Source organism: Nycticebus coucang, chromosome 12 (assembly GCF_027406575.1).
Source record: "Nycticebus coucang isolate mNycCou1 chromosome 12, mNycCou1.pri, whole genome shotgun sequence".
In the NCBI taxonomy this organism is placed as follows: Eukaryota; Metazoa; Chordata; class Mammalia; order Primates; family Lorisidae; genus Nycticebus; species Nycticebus coucang.
The window spans coordinates 111,725,832-111,743,585 of NC_069791.1; the positions used below are offsets into that span (position 1 = coordinate 111,725,832).

Sequence of the window (17,754 nt, forward strand, 5' to 3'; positions counted from 1 at the left end):
GGATGGTTTTAATTTGCATTTCTTTAATAATAAGGGATGATGAGCATTTTTTCATATGTTTATTAGCCATTTGTCTTCTTTAGAGAAGGTTCTATTCATATCTCTTGCCCATTAATATATGGGATTGTTGGTTTTTTTTAATGCGGATTAATTTGAGTTCTCTATAGATCCTGGTTATCAAGCTTTTGTCTGATTCAAGGTATGCGAATATCCTTTCCCATTGTGTAGGTTGTCTATTTGCTTTGGTTGTTGTCTCCTTCGCTGTACAGAAACTTTTCAGTTTAATTAAGTTCCATTTGTTTATTTTTGTTGTAGTTTCAATTGCCATGGCAGTCTTCTTCATGAAGCCTTTTCCCAGGCCAGTATATTCTAGTGTTTTTCCTATGCTTTCTTTGAGGATTTTTATTGTTTCATGCCTTAAATTTAAGTCCTTTATCCATCTTGAATCAATTTTTGTGAGTGGAGAAGGGTGTGGGTCCAGTTTCAGTCTTTTACATGTGGATATCTAGTTCTCCTAGCACCATTTATTGAGTAGGTTCCCCTAGCACCATTTATTGAAGTATTTCCACCAAGGTATGTTCTTGTTTGATTTATCGAAGATTAGGTGGTTGTAAGATGTTAGTTTCATTTCCTGGTTTTCTATTTGATTCCAAATGTCTATGTCTCTTATTTTTGTGCCAGTACCATGCTGTCTTGACCACTATGGCCTTGTAGTACTGCCTAAAATCTGGTATGGTGATGCCTCCAGCTTTATTTTTATTACTAAGAGTTGCCTTACCTGGCTTATTGTACCCTAAATGAATCCCCAACAATAAAACAAACAAACAAAAAAAAAAAAACACAGAATCATTTTTTCCAAATCTTGAAAGTACAATGTTGGTATTTTAATAGGAATGGCATTGAATAGGTAGATTGCTTTGGGAAGTATAGACATTTTAACAATGTTGATTCTTCCCAGCTGTTAGCATGGTATGTTCTTCCATTTGTTAATATCCTATGCTATTTCCTTTCCTTTCTTAGGATTGCATAATTTTCTTTTTTTTTTTTTTTTTTGTAGAGACGGAGTCTTACTTTGTCACCCTCGGTAGAGTGCTGTTGCGTCACAGCTCATAGCAACCTCCAGCTGCCGGGCTTGGGTCATTCTCTTGCCTTACCCTCCCGAGCAACTGGAATACAGGCACCCGCCACAGTGCCCAGCTATTTTTTTGTTGCAGTTTGGCCTGGGCCAGGTTTGAAACCGCCACCCTCCGTATATGGGGCTGGTGCCCTGCCCATTGAGACACAGGTGCCGCCCCATAATTTTCTTTGTAGAGGTCCTTCACCCTTTGTTAGGTATATTTCTAGGTATTTCATTTTCTTTGAAGCTATGGTGAAGGGAGTTGTGTCCTTAATTAGCTTCTCATCTTGACTGTTATTGGCATATACAAAGCCAACTAATTTGTGGACATTGATTTTTATATCCTGAGACATTGCTGTATTTTTCGATGACTTCCAGGAGTCTTGTGGTTGAGTCTTGGGGTTCTCTAAGTATAAGATCATCTCGTCAGCAAAGAAGGAGAGTTTGACCTCCTCTGCTCCCGTTTGGATTCCCTTTATTTCCTTGTCTTGCTTAATTATATTGGCTAGAGCTTCCAGCACTATGTTGAAAAGTAATGGTGACAGAGGACCACCTCGTCTCGTTACAGTTCTAAGAGGAAAAGCTTTCAGTTTTACTCCATTCAGTAAAATATTAGCTGTGGGTTTGTCATAGATAGCTTCAGTCAGTTTCAGAAATGTGCCACCTATGCCTATTGTCTTAAGTGTTCTAATTAGAAAAGATGCTGGATTTTATCGAATGCTTGTTCTGCATCTATCGAGAGGATCATATGGTCTTTATTTTTGCTTCTGTTAATATGGTGAACAACGTTTATGGACTTGTGTATGTTAAACCAGCCTTGCATCCCTGGGATGAAACCTCCTTGGTCATGATACATGACTTTTTGGATGATAATCTGTAATCTGGTGGCTAAGATATTGTTCAGAATTTTTGCATCTATATTCCTTAATGAAATTGAAATTCTCCTTTTTAGTTGGATCTTTTCCTGGTTTTGGTATCAGGGTGATGTTTGCTTCATAGAACGTGTTGTGGAAGAGTCCTTCCTCCTCAATTTTTTGGAATAATTTCTGCAGTATGGGAATAAGCTCTTTCTTTTATTTTTTCTTTTGCCACAAAATATGGGTATTTTATTCCAGCTCTATCAAATGAACAAAAGTGGGGAACACATACTTCCACACACCATTCTAATTTAACTGACATTAATTCAGAAAAGCTATAGCAGATATATATGTGTATACATATAAGCATGTATATACGTGTATTCACACACATGTATTTCAGATTTTAGTCTCGTTATTTATCTTCGTTTTTTTTTTTTTTTAATAAACTCCCTTAAAAATCATCACACGCAACCTAATACTTATCTGTGTCTCCTCATCAATCATTTCATATTATTTGGATTTCATTCGGTGTATTTTAATCATCTATAAGGTTGGTCAAATAGCACATTTGAAGATGTAAGGGAAAAACTTGATTTAAGTTATACTCTATGTGTCAGTTACCCATTACATGAATTTTATTTTTTATCATTATTTGCAACTTCACACCTCTTGTGGTTTCTATGCAGTCTGTGCAGTCTACTTCAGCTTCTAGTGCTGTACATATCTGTATCTTCTGGGTGAGACTGCCCATGATCCATGAGCTTGGGGTCAGGCATAAACTGTGTAGTACCTGAGGTGGATTCTGATTTGATCTTTGTTTCAGAGCTGAGTTATGATGGCAAAGTTACTGAATGTTTCAGGATGTGAGTTGTTTTTGCAGGTATTTCTATTGCAGCAGAGCTTCCCATCTTAGTTTTTTCTTTATGTTCAGGAAGTGACTCTTTTGTTGCTTTCTGTCCACAATTTTTTAGCTGCTTCATAAATTTGATGGCTTGTAGCATATGCTCTTATCCCAGTTACCTTAGCAATTATTACTGACTGAACTGGGTAGCAAACAGTTGCTCCTAAAGCAGTCAGTCCCAGAGGATAAGTAATTTTCTTATACTTAGAACCTTTTCTTGATGAAAACAAGCCCACCAATCCGAACACTGTAATCACTCCCATTTTCGGAAGAAAATCTTGAGGAGGATTCTTCAGATAGACATATGCGTCTCTTCCAAATTGCATTGTAGCCATTATCCCATTTTTCACAAAAACATAAACACCTTGCACCAGCCAACATAATGACTAGTTGTAGTGCGGATGGAGGCAAAGCCCATTTGTAAACGACCAGGCTGGTCTTCAACATATTTACACAGGGGAGGTAGTGAGGTATATGTAGGGAGCTGCTCCAGTTTCAATAGCTCCTTTTTGGATTCCTCTTCTCTGGCCACATATACACTTACAGATGCATAGATCACACCTGTAGGCATGGCTGTCAGCTTTCCCATCCGGACGGCCGCCATATTTATGACCCCAGAATAAGCTCTTTCTTAAAGCTTTGATAGAATTCTGATGTGAAGCCATCTGGACCAGGGCATTTTTTGGTTGGAAGCTTTTTTATTGTTTCTTTAATCTCAGTGCTTGGAATTGGTCTGTTCAGGAGTTGTATTTCTTCCTGGCTAAGTCAAGGGAGAGGGTATGATTTCAATATATATATATATATATATATATATATATATATATATATATATATATATATATATAATCTGTAATTGCAGTGTTTTTTTAAAATTTATTTATTTTTACTGTTAAATCATAGTTATGTACATTAGTGTAATCAAGTGGTACAATGTGCTGGTTTCATATACAATCTGAAATATTCTCATCAAACTGTACAATGTAGCCTTCATGGTATTTTCTTAGTTACTGTATGTAGGCATTTGTATTCTGCATTTTGTAAGTTTCGCCTGTACCCATTCTAAGATGCACCATAGGTGTGGCCCCACACATTACCCTTCCTCCACCATAACCTCCCCCCCCTCTGTTCCCCTTTTTTGGCTCTTTCCCCATAGTCTTGTGCTATGTTGGGTTATAGCCTTCATGTGAAAGCTATAATTTAGCTTCATAGTAGATCTGAGTACATTGGATACTTTTTCTTCCATTCCTGAGATACTTTGCTAAGAAGAATATGTTCCAGCTCCATCCATGTAAACATGAAAGAGATAAGTCTCCATCTTTCTTTACAGCTGCATAATATTCCATGGTATACATGTACCACAATTTGCTACTCCATTCCTGGGTCGATGGGCACTTGGGCTTCTTCCATGACTTAGCAATTATGAATTGGGCTTCAATAGACATTCTGGTACAGATGTCTTTGTTATAGTGTGATTTTTGGTCTTCTGGGTATAAACCTAGTAAAGGAATTACAGGATCGAATGGCAGGTCTATTTTTAGGTCTCTAAGTATTCTCTAAACATCCTTCCAGAAGGAACGTATTAGTGTGCATTCCCACCAGCAGTGTAGAAGTGTGCCCTTTTCTCCACATCCACGCCAACATCTCTGGTTTGGGGATTTTGTTATGTGGGCTACTCTTACTGGGGTTAGGTGATATCTCAAAGGAGTTTTGATTTGCATTTCTCTGATGATTAAGGATGATGAGTTTTTTTTCACGTCTTTGTAGATCGTGCGTCTGTGTTCTTTACGGGAAGTTTCTCTTCAAGTCCCTTGCCCACCCTGAGATGGGGTCACGTGTTCTTTTCTTCCTAATACATTTGAGTTCTCTGTGGATTCTGGTTATTAGACCTTTATCAGAGGTATAAACTGTAAATATTTTCTCCCATTCTGAGGGCTGTCTGGTTGCTTTACTTACTGTGTTCTTGGCTGTGCAGAAGCTTTTTAGTTTGATCAGGTCCCATTAGTGTATTTTTGATACTGCTTCGATTGCCTGGGGTGTCCTCCTCATAAAATATTCACCCAGGCCAATTCCTTCAAGAGTTTTCCCTGCACTTTCTTCAAGTGTTTTTATAGTTTCATGTCTTAAGTTTAAATCTTTTATCCAGTGACAGTCTATCTTACTTACTGGTGAAAGATGTGGGTCTAGTTTCAATCTTCTACAGGTTGCCAGCCAGTTTACCCAGCACCATTTGTTAAATAGGGAATCTTTTTCCCACTGAATGTTTTTAATTGGCTTGTGAAAGATCAAATAACGGTAAGTAGCTGGATTTATCTCTTGGTTCTCTATTCTGTCCCAGACATCTGCTTCTCTGTTTTTGTGCCAGTACCATGCTGTTTTGATCACTATCGATTTATAGTACAGTCTCAGGTCTGGTAATGTGATTCCTCCACATGTTTTGGCTAATTGAGGTTTTTTTCTGATTCCATAGAAAACGAAGTATTATTTTTTCAAGATCTTTAAAATATGATAATGGAGCTTTAATAGAAATTGCATTAAAATTATATATTGCTTTGGGTAGTATTGACATTTTAACAATGTTGATTTACCAGCCATGAGCATGGTTATGTTTTTCCATCTGTTAACATCTTCAGCTATTTCTTTTCTTAAAGTTTCATAGTTCTCTTTGTAGAGATCTTTCACGTCCTTTGTTAGGTATACTCCCAAATATTTTGTCTTCTTTGGCACTACTGTGAAAGAAATAGAGTCCTTGACTGTTTTTTCAGCTTGGTTATTGTTGGTGTATATAAAGGCTACAGATTTATGGGTGTTGATTTTGTAGCCTGAGACATTGCTGTATTCCTTGATCACTTCTAAAAGTTTTGTAGTATAGTCCCTAGTGTTTTCCAGATATACGATCATATCATCTGCGAAGAGTGAAAGTTTGATCTCTTCTGACCCTATATGGATACCCTTGATTGACTTTTCTTCCCTAATTGTGATGGCTAAAACTTCCATTACAATGTTAAAGAGCAGTGGAGACAATGGGCAGCCTTGTCTGGTTCCTGATTTGAGTGGAAATGATTTCAGTTAGCTCCATTCAATACGACATTGGCTGTGGGTTTGCTGTAGATGGCCTCTATTAGTTTAAGAAATGTCCCTTGTATACCAATTTTCTTAAGTGTGCTGATCATGAAGGGATGCTGGATATTATCAAAAGCTTTTTCTGCATCAATCGAAAGAATCATATGGTCCTTATTTTTTAGTTTGTTTATGTGCTGAATTACGTTTATAGATTTACGTATACTGAACCAGCCTTGAGACTCTGGGAAAAATCCCACTTGGTTGTGGTGTATAATTTTTTTGATGTGTTGTTGCCTTCTGTTTGTTAGGATCTTATTGAGTATTTTACCATTAGTATTCATTAGTGATAATGGTCTATTAATTTCCTTTTCTTGTTGGGTCTTTCCCTGGTTTGGGGATCAAGGTGATGTTTGTTTCATAGAATGTGTTAGGTAATATTCTTTTTCTATATTTTGGAAGAGGTTTAGTAGTATAGGTACTAGTTCTTCTTTAAAGATTTGGTAGAATTCTGACTTAAAGCCATCTAGTCCTGGGCTTTTCTTTTTAGGGAGATTTTGTATAGTTGATGCTATTTCAGAACTTGATATAGGCCTGTTCAACATTTCCACTTCATTCTGGCTAAGTCTTGGTAGGTGGCCTACTTCCAGGTATTGGTTGATTTCTTTCAGATTTTTATATTTCTGAGAGTAGAGTTTCTTGTTGTATTCATTAAGGATTGTTTGAATTTCTGAGGGGGTCTGTTGTTATTTCATCATTACCATTTCTGATTGATGAAATTAGAGATTTTATTCTTTTTTTCCTGGTTAGGTTGGCCAAAGGTTTATTTTTTATTGATCTTTTCAAAAAACCAACTTTTGGATTTATTGATCTGTTGTATGATTCTTTTGTTTTCAGTTTCATTTAGTTCTGCTCTGATTTTGGTTATTTTCTTCTGCTGGGTTTGGGGTTGGAGTGTTCTTCCTTCTTCAGTTGCTTGAGATGTCTCATTAAGTTACTAACTTCCTCTCTTTCCGTTTTCTTGAGGAAGGCTTGCAGTGCTATAAATTTCACTCTTAGGACTGCCTTTGCAGTATCCCAGAAGTTTTGGTAATTCATGTCTTGATTGTTGTTTTGTTCCAAAAATTTGGTGATTTCCTTCTTAATCTCATCTATAACCCATCTATCCTTCAGCATAAGGTTGTTTAGCTTCCATGTTTTTGTATCGGTATGCAGGTTCCTGTTGTTATGGAGTTAAACTTTTATTCCATGGTGGAGTCTTTTATTCCATGGTGTCTGAGAAGATGCATGGAATAATTTCTATTTTTTTTTAATTCGTTGAGGTTAGATTTGTGGCCTAGGATGTAGTCGATTTTGGAGTATGTTCTGTGGGTTGATGAGAAGAATGTGTATTCAGTTTTGTTGGGATGAAATGTTCTGTAGATGTCCGTTAAGTCCAGATGTTGAATGGTTGAGTTTAAATCTAAAATTTCTTTGCTTAGCTTCTTTTTGGAAGATCTATCCAGCACTGCTAAAGAGTGTTAAAATCTCCAACTACTGGAACTGGAGGAAATCGAGTTGCTTAAGTCTGTTAGAATTTCTCTTACAAATTGCGGTGTGTTCTGGTTGGGTGCATAAATATTAATAATTGAAATCTCATCACATTGATTATTACCTTTAACAAATATGAAGTGTCCATCCTTATCCTACCTTATTTCAGTTGGTTTAAAGCCTATTGCATCAGCAAACAGGATTGCAACGCGTGCTTTTTTTTTGCTTTCCATTTGTCTGGAATACAGATGACCATCCCTTCACCTTGAGTCTATATTTGTCTTTTAATGTAAGATGAGATTCTTGTATGCAGCATATATCTGGCTTGAGTTTTTGTATCCAGTCAGCCAACCTGTGCCTCTTTAGAGGATAATTTAAACTATTCACATTAATTGAGAATTTTGATAAGCCTTTCGAAATTCCGATGGACATTTTTAATCCTTTTGCAAATGTGGAAGTTGGAATTTGATCAAAATTTTCTGGGTGGGTTTGCTTTTGTGGTGGAGGATTACGCTGGTCTTTATGAATATCTGGTCTGAGAATATCTTGGAGAGTTGGTTTAGTTATGGCAAATTTCTTCAAATGTGAATGTCATTGAAGTATTTCATTTCTTCGTCATAATGAAACTCAGTTTAGCTGGGTACAGGATCCTAGCTTGAACGTTATTTTGTTTTAGGAGATAAGTCTGCTTGAAAGGTTTCAGCAGAGAGATCTGCAGTTATTCTAATATTCTTCCCCTTGTAGGTAATGGTTTTCTTTTGTCTGGCAGCTTTCAGAATTTTCTCCTTCATATTAACTTTAGTTGATTTAATTATGATGTGTTTCAGGGATGTCTTATTTGGGTTGAGTCTTGCTGGAGTTCTGAAACTGTTTGCTGTCTGAATTTCAGAATCTCTTGGCATGTCTGGAAAGTTCTCCTTAATAATCTCATGGAGAAGAGACTCTGTGCCTTTGAAGCCACTTTGTCGCGTTTGGGGATCCCTATAAGACGAATATTGATTTTCTTCAAATTATCCCAGAGCTCTCTGAGAGAGTGTTCTGTTTTGCCCAGCATTTCTCTTCCTCTTTGAGTGTTTGGGAGTGTTCGAAAGCTTTGTCTTCCATGTCAGAAATCCTTTCTTCTGCTTGCTCCATTCTGTTACTGAGTGATTGTACTGCGTTTCTCAGATGTTTGTGGGCTGCAACTTCTTGTCTCAATGTATCAAAATCTTTGGTCATTTGGTCTTTGAATTTGTTGAATTCTTGAGATATCTTTTGGGTTACTGTTTGGAATTCTAATTTGATCTTATTTGCTATCCAGATTCTGGATTTGATTTCTGACATCTCAGGTGTTTGTTTGTGCATGGGATCTTGTGCTGTGTCTGCCCCATTGATCCTTGGGGGAGTTGATCTACTCTGATTATTCATATTGCCAGAGTTTTTCTGTTGATTTCACCTCATGATTGTTTTTCACAGTTGCCTCTGACCGTCCTCAGGGTTGGGAAGGTGTCTCTACAAGAGTAAACCCCAGGGGGATCACTCTGTTGTTGCTGGATCTTTGTGGGGAGTGACCCTGCATAGTTCCTCTGGGGCTGCCCCAGCTAAGGAGTTCTGGTTGTGGAAGCAGCTTCGGTGTGTGACACACCTAGATCTAGCAACAGGGTGGGAGGTGGTGTGCACGGTTCTGGGAGTGCCTGGCGCTCAGTGACTTTGGCACAGAGCGCACAATGCTCCAGCAGTCTCTGGCCAGGAGAAGGGCTCTGCCCAGAGGCAGGGAAGGCTCCAGAGGGCACATGGCTACCAGTCTGCCTGGCCAGATGAGCGAGGCAGGGAGGATACAGGAGGGAGAACGCAGGGTTGCGTGGCTCCTGCAGTTTTTTGTCAGGGCATACAGAAGCCCTGCGGGTGTGGGTCTCGTGTCGGGGGTCGTGGTCCAGCTCTTATGGAGATCCGGGCGGTGCCAAGTCTAGGAGTTTGAGGTTGTTATGAGCTGTGATGCCCCAGCACTCTACCCAGGGCAACAGCTCGAGGCTGCAGTGAGCCAAAACCAGTCTCATTCTGGCCTAAGGTTTAAGGTTGTAAGGCAGCCCAGTGTCCGCCTTAAGGTTGCTTAGTCACTAGGTTACTAGCTCCTGCCCGATCCTTGCTCTGGGACCCTGATGGCGGAGCTTGCCAGTTCAGTTCTCTCACAATGGCTCCCTGCGACCCAGCTCAGTGGCTCAGTCTAGGGCCCTAGACAATGCCCAAAGTTCTCCGCACTCCTGCTGAAGCTCTCCCCAAGGCTGCTCAAGTGAGTGCCAAGTCCAAAAACTCCGAAACAGTTCATAGGTAAGGCTGTTCTGGTTTGCAATCTCACTGCTGCTTGTACTTACGGTTGCCGGCGGGATTAGGTCGATAGAACACATGCAACCACTTGCCAGTTTTCCACTGTTTTTGTCCTCCTCTTTGGGTCCAGAAGTCCCTTACTGACTCCCTGTATCCTCAAAGGGATGATTATAGGCAGATTCCACCAGCTAGAGATATCTGGAATCTTATCTCCCCAGACTCACTGTGCCCAGTTGCAGGGAAGCTGTTACTCGGCCGCCATTTTGCTCCACCCTCTTGAGAAGTTTATTATTTTGCTCAGTTCCTCTGCGTACGAGTCCTGTATGGTTGGGATGGACACCTCAAGCCTGGCTTCAGCCTATGCTGACTGCAGTTCTTGCAGCCAGGCCAGTAGTTTCCAGTATAACCCGATAATGACCACTTTTGGGGCCACGTCCAGCTGCCAGTCTCTCACGCCGGGATCCTGCAGCCTTGGTACCCTCAGGGACCACCAGAGCAGCCTGTACGCCACACGTAAGGACCACCAGCTTTCTCCAATTTCAAATATTGATTCATTTATTTCACATTGTCAAATTTCTGGGCGTAGATTTTCTGGTAGTATTCAGAGATAGTCTTTTGTATATCTGTGGTATCAGTTGTTATTTCCCCTTTATCATTTCTGATTGAGGTTACTAGAGATTTTCCTTTTCTATTTCTAGTTAGTCTGGCCAAAGGTTTGTCTATTTTATTTATTTTTTCAAAAAACTAACTCCTTGTTTCATTCATTTTCTGACTGATTCTTTTGTTTTCAATTTCATTGATCTCTGATTTAATTTTGTATATTTCTTTTCTTGCACTGGGTTTAGGTTTAGACTTAGATTGTTCTTCTTTTTCCAATTCCATAGGATGGTTTGTGAGTTTGCTGATGTGCTCTCTTTCTGTTTTTTCAATCTAGGCATCCAAAGCGATAAATTTTCCTCTCAAAACTGCTTTTGCAGTATCCCACAGGTTTTGGTAGCTTGTGTCATCCTTGTTGTTGTGCTCAAGGCAGTTCATGATTTCCTGTTTTATTTCTTCCTGCACCCAACTGTCATTCAACAGAAGATTGTTTAATCTCCTTGCCTTTGTGTGGGGTTGAACATTTTTGTTGGAGTTGAGTTCCACCTTTAATGCCTTGTGGTCTGAGAAGATACAAGGTAAAATTTCAGTTCTTTAGATTCTGTTGCGGTTTGTATTGTGTCCTAGGATATGACCAATTTTGGAGAATGTTCTATGGGGCGATGAGAAGAATGTATATTCTTTGTCTTTTAGATGGAGTGTTCTATATGCATCTATCAAGCACAGTTGTTCTAGGGTTTCTCATTTAAGTCCCTTATATATTTGTTTAATTTCTGTTTAGAGGATCTGTCCACCTCTGTAAAAGGAGTGTTCAAGTCCCCTGCTATTATGGTGGTATAGGATATCATATTGCTCAGAGTAAGGTCTGTTTCAAGAATCTGGGAGCATTTAAATTGGGTGCATAAATATTTAGAATTGAAACATCTTCTTGTTGTATTTTTCCTTTGACCAATATAAAGTGACCATCTTTGTCTTTGACTTTAGTTGCTTTAAATCCACCTGTATCTGAAAACAAGATTGCAACTCCTCTTTTCTTCTGAATTCCATTTGCCTGAAAATTCATCTTCCAACCCTTGATTCGGAGTTTTAATTTCTCTGTTCAAGCCAGGCGTGTTTCTTGCAGACTGCAAATGGATGGCTTGTGTTTTTTAATCCAGTCAGCCAATCTATGTCTCTTTATTGGGGAATTCAAGCCATTAACATTTATTGAGATAATTGGTAAGTGTGGTAGTGTTCTATTCATGTTATTTTGTGAGAGTCTATGCTTAGTTTTATGTTTTGCATCAGTGTGGAAGTTAGGTTCTGTCCTTTAATTTCTGAGTTCTTACTTTGCTGCTGATCCATTGTGATGGTCAGTGTGTAGAACAGGTTGAAGTATTTCCTGTAGAGCTGGTCTTGTTGTGGTGAATTTCCTCATTGTTTGTATATCGGTAAATGATTTGATTTCTCAGTCAATTTTAAGCTTACCTTAGTAGGATATAGAATTCTGGGCTGGAAATTGTTCTGTTTAAGTAGATTAAAGTTAGATGATCATTGTCTTCTTGCATGAAAAGTTTCATTAGAGAAGTTTGCAGTTACCCTGATGGATTTGCCCCTATGGGTTAACTGGCGCTTACTCTTTGCAGCTTGAGGAATCTTTTCTTTTGTCTTGACTTTGGACAGGTTCATCACCAGATGTCTTAGAGAAGCTCTGTTAGACTTGAGGTGACCTTGGGTCCAATATACCTCTGAGAGGAGTGTGTCAGAATCTTTGGTGATATTTGGGAAATGTTCATTTATAATATTCTCTAGTATGGCTTCCATTCCCTGGGGCATTCTTTTTCCCCTTCTGGCATACCTATAACTCATATGTTTGAAGGCTTCATAACGTCTCATAATTCTGTCAGTGAACGTTCTGCTTTCTCTCTTTTCTTTTCTGCCTCTTCAACTATCTGAGCTATCTCAAGAGCTTTGTCCTCTGTTATGAGATTATTTCTTCTGCATGGTCTAATCTGTTGTTGATACTTTCTATTGCATCTTTATGTTCCCTAATTGACTGCTTCAGGTCCTTCAGGTCTGCAATATCCTTTCTATATTCTTTATATCGTTCATCTCTTATTTGATTCTGTTTTCGGATTTTCTTTTGGTTATTTTCCACTTTTATCAGCAGTTTTCTTCATTGTTTCCATTTCCTTTATTGTTTTCATTATCTGTATTCTAAATTCTCTTTCTGTCATTTCTAACATTTTTTATTATTGTTTTATTGTTAAATCATAGCTGTGTACATTAGTGCAATCAAGTGGTACAGTGTGCTGGTTTCTATACAATCTGAAATATTCTCATCAAACTGTTCAATGTAGCCTTCATGGCATTTTCTTAGTTATTGTATATAGACATTTGTATTCTGGATTTAGTAGGTTTTGCCTGTACCCAATCTAAGATGCACCGTAGGTGTGGCCCCACCCATTGCCTTCCCTTCTCCTCCCTTGGCCCTTTCCCCATATTCTTCTTCTATAGTTGGGATATAGTCTTCATATGAAAGCTATAAATTAGCTTCATTGTAAGGCTGAGTACATTGGATACTTTTTCTTCCATTCTTGAGATACTTTGCTAAGAAGAATATGTTCCAGCTCCATCCGTGTAAACATGAAAGAGGTAAAGTCACCATCTTTGTTTAAGGCTGCATAATATTCCATGGTATACATGTACCACAATTTGCTAGTGCATTCGTGGTTCCATGGACACCGGGGCTTCTTCCATGACTTAGCAATTATGAATTGGGCTGCAATAAACATTCTGGTACAGATGTCTTTGTTATAGTGTGATTTTTGGTCTTCTGGGTATATACCTAGTAAAGGAAGTATAGGATTGAATGGCATTTCTATTTTTAGATTTCTAAGTATTCTCCAAACATCCTTCCAAAAGGAACGTATTAGTGTACATTCCCACCAACAGTGTAGAAGTGTGCCCTTTTCTCCACATCCATGCCAACATCTGTGGTTTTGATATTTTCTATGTGGGCTACTCTTACTGGGGTTACGTGATATCTCAGTGTAGTTTTGATTTGCATTTCTCTGATGATTAAGGATGATGAGCTTTTTTTCATGTGTTTCTAGATCTTGCGTCTTTCTTCTTTAGAGAAGTTTCCCTTCAAGTCCTTTGCCCACCCTGAGATGGGATCACTTGTTCTTTTCTTGCTAATACATTTGAGTTCTCTGTGGATTCTGCTTATTAAACCTTTATCAGAGGTATAACCTGCAAATATTTTCTCCCATTCTGGGGGCTGTCTGCTTGTTTTACTTACTATGTTCTTGGCTGTGATGAAGCTTTTTAGTTTAATCAGGTCCCAGTAATGTATTTTTGATACTGTTTCCATTACCTGGGGAGTCCTCCTCATAAAATATTCACCCAGGACAATTCCTTAATGAGTTTTCCCTGCAGTTTCTTCAAGCAGCTCACAGGTAAGGCCTTTCCAGTTTGCAATCTCACTGCTGCTATACTTACAGCTGCCAGCAGGATTAGACGGAACGAACACACGCAACCACTTGCCAGTTTTCTACTGCTTTTTTACTCCTCCCGGGGTCCAGAAGTCTCTCGCTGACTCCCTGTTTCCTCAAAGGGATGTTTATGGGCTGATCCCACCAGCCAGAGATGCCTGGAGTCTTGTCTCCCCAGACTCACCGTGCCCAGTTAGTTGTAAGAAAGCTGTTACTCGGCCGCCATCTTGCTTAGTCTCCAAAAATAAGTGTTATTTTATTAAGTCATGTATACATAGATCATGAATACATTTATGCCTTTAAGTATGTATTTTAAATCCCATTTTCCACATTTGTTCTATCTTTAGGTGCCGATACCTTGCAGAAAGAGTAGTCCAATTTCAAGCAGGATTTCTTCTGGGTAATTAGGTGCTTTCCTACATACCCTTGAGGCTTATTTCCCCAAGCTTGTGCTGGGTCTGAGCTTCGCTGAGTTTTGCCTTCCCCCTTCTGAAACCAGAAGTAATGGTTTCAGCTGTTATTTTCTCCTGTTCCCTAGTTTTCTTTAGTTCAGTTTCTTTTTCTCTCTGGTCCCTTTGGACCAATAATTTCTACTTATTCTCCAGGTCTCAGTTTAAATACTACTTTCTCAGGGAAGTCTTTATAGACCTTTCTTTTCTTTTTCTTTTTTTTGAGACAGAGTTTCACTTTGTCGCCCTTTGTAGAGTACCATGGCGTCACAGCTCACAGCAGCCTCAAACTCTTTGAGCTTAAGTGATTCTCTTGCCTCAGTTTCCCAAGGTGCCCAGCACAACGCCTGGCTATGTTTTTGCTGCAGTTATTGTTGTTTAGCAGGCCCAGGCCAGTTTTGAACCTGCCAGCCTGGGTGTATGTGTATGTGGCCTGCACCCTACCCACTGAGCTACGGTCACTGCTGAGGGAAGTCTTTATAGACTTTTTGTACTGCACTGGGTCCCTGTGCACTGTATTGTCATGACTAGGCTTTCTTATCATGATTTGTTATAGCTTATTGGAATTACACACTCTGTGTCCATGTATCCCTATAAAATCAATAACCTCCAAGGGGTTGCCTTCCCTGTCTATTTAATCGCTGAATTTTCAGCATCTTGAATAAGTAGTGCCTGGTACCCAGAAAGCTCTGCACAGATAGTTCTTGACCAAAGAAGGATTGAATGAGAGTGAGTTCCAGGTGCGTCTTCCTGGCTTCCACAGCGTAGCGAGTGAGCACTGTTATTTGCAGTACACTGAACACAAGTGTTTGCAGAACTTGACACGAGCACAGACAGGATAAGATCCCCTCTACTGAGAGAGATCAAGTCACAGATGTGTTCACTTCTGTGCTGACGGGGAGTGGGAGGGCAATCTCAAATCGCTTTCAGCTCCCAGCATAAACTTTACTTGGAATTATACTGAGAGGAAGATCAGGTTCTTGGTACCAGTTGTATATACATACTTACTCTTTCATCTGTGCAGCCATGCCAGGTGGGAGGAATTATGAACTAAATAAGTAAATTTCTGTGAAGTAATTTTTTTAATTCTTTCTCCAGATTCTACTACTTTAAGTCTACTAGAATCATATTGCCAAATTTCAAGATTTTTAAGGCAGAGTGCCATAAAGTTTATCATATGGTGTGTTATCACTATTATTAGTGAGGATAGTAATGTAGATCAGTATCTTAAATTATCATTCAGTAACCCATTCTGCCCAATGGAATGTATTTGACACAAGCTTATTTAGTATTTTGTATAGGTCCTTTACCCCTTTTCTTAAACCCTAGGATCTTAAACCAGGTGCATTTTGGGACAAATTTTTTCTTTTTTCTTTTTTGAGACAGTCTCACTATGCCACCCTTGGTAGAGTTGTCACAGCAACCTCAAACTCTTGTGCTTAAGCGATTCTCTTGCCTCAGCCTCCCAAGTAGCTGGAACTACAAGAGCCCACCACAATGCCTGGCTATTTCTTGTTGTTGTTGTAGTTGTCATTATTGTTTGGCAGGCCTGGGCTGGGTTCAAACCTGCCAGCACTAGTGTATGTGGCTGGCACCCTAGCCACTTAGCTACAGGTGCTGAGTCATGGAACAGATGTTGTTGAATTTTAAAAAGATAGTATGTGCAGGGTGGCACCTGTGGCTCAGTGAGTAGGGCACCGGCCCCATATACCAAGGGTGGTGGGTTCAAACCCGGCCCCGGCCAAACTGCAACAAAAATTAGCTGGGTGTTGGACAGGCGCCTGTAGTCCTAGCTACTCGGGAGGCTGAGGCAAGAGAATCACCTAAGCCCAAGAGCTGGAGGTTGCTGTGAGCTGTGATGTTACAGCACTCTACTAAGGGCAAAAAGGTGAGACTCTGTCTCTAAAAAGAAGAAAAAAAAGATAATACGTGCTACTTAGTGAGATCTGAGGCAGTACCCAATAATTGAGCATTAACACTTCTGCCTTGAAAAAGTCACACTAAGTAGGATGAATACACTGTAAATTGCCTCACATCAGTTCAGATTCTGATTTTGCCACCACATAATTCTGATCAGGTTGGGCCCCAGACAGACTTTTGGAGCTTTATTGTTACTGTGCAGAGAAATATGTTAAGTACACATTTGGTGTGGCCATTTCACTTGCCTGTCATCTTCCCTCCGCCCTCAGAGTCACCATTAGGGCAAGCCACAACTCCGTCACCTGGGTCACAGGAGCCTCCTACTCAGGCTCCTTATCTCTTGTTCCTTATCAATAAATTCTCCAGAGTGATTGTCCTAAAGCGATTTTTGTTCATATCACTCTTCTGTGTAAATGCTTTTAGTGGCTTCCTATTGCCCTACAGATAAAGTATACATTTCTTTGTTTACCATACAAAACTCATTATTATCTAGGTCCAGTTTATCTCTTGAGCCCTTTCAATACCCTCTCCCCATTTTTCTCTTGTACGAACATATTTCTTCTGTTGCCTAGTGCCACTTGCCTATTGGCTGTACCTTCTGTCTGAAATAGCCCCTTTACCTTGCCTTCATCCTGCCATCCCTTTTCTAGCTCATTTATTTTTCAGGTCTCAGATCAGATTTCAATTTTAATATAACCTTTCTTCTCCTGATTTTAGACTGAGTAGTACCCCACCTTTGTATTTGGGCAGCATCCTGTATTCCTGTTATACTATGATATGATCACATTCTTAATTCTCTGGAACAAGTATCTTGACCTCAGTACTGGTAACTTTTTTTTTTTGCATGCATATCTCATGACTTGCTAGACCTTTGATTCTTGACCTCTGACATTTGCCTTGCTTTACAGTCAGCTTCTAGACGTATATTCTAAATAACAGATACCAGGTTTCTCTATCTTGGCACTACTGACGTTTGGGACTGGGTAATTTTTGCTTGTAGGGGTGGTTATTGTGAGCATCATTGTACGATATTCAGAAGCATCGCTGGGCTGTGCCTACTAGATGCCAGTAACCACTCCCCCCCGCATTTTACAACCAAAAATGTCTCCAGACCTTGTCAGATGTCCTATAGGGGACACAGTCACCCTGCTTGAGATCTACTGGTTTACAAGGAAAGCTCTTTGAAGCAGGGACTCTGCTTTTACGGATCTCTGTATCCCTCCCTTGGGACACATAGGGCCCTTTAGATGTATTGAATTAAGTTAATGAATAAGGTGATAATGAGGGTACTGCAAGCAAAGAGTGGATGGGAGATGAAGAGAGTCAAGCCCCACTCCATCATGACAGGGCACGAGAGAATATGTAGCACATCATTTTCAGGGGGTTGAGATAACACACATAATGGGCTCAGACTCTTTTCTCTTGGAATGACTACTCCTTTTACCTGCTGGGACATCCCCAAGGAAGTCTTGCCTGCCTTAGTTACAGGCCGCAGAATTTCCTTATTTGCTCGGAGATTGTCTTAAGAGTCAATCAGGTAACA

General features: G+C 39.6%; 1 protein-coding gene and 1 pseudogene across 11 annotated transcripts in view; one reads left to right on the forward strand and one right to left on the reverse strand.

Moving 5' to 3' along the window:
- Window positions 1-17,754, forward strand: part of MRTFB (myocardin related transcription factor B) — a 371,831-nt gene that overhangs the window by 167,352 nt on the left and 186,725 nt on the right. Inside the window, exon 3 of one of the 11 annotated variants that reach the window (XM_053554578.1) lies at window positions 14,190-14,242. The exons of the other annotated variants lie outside the window; for them this stretch is intronic. The gene's annotated coding sequence lies outside the window, so the exon portion shown is untranslated. The remainder of the gene's footprint in view (window positions 1-14,189; window positions 14,243-17,754) is intronic. 11 annotated transcript variants of the gene reach the window in all.
- LOC128560933 (MICOS complex subunit MIC27-like) lies at window positions 2,210-3,482 on the reverse strand (annotated as a pseudogene).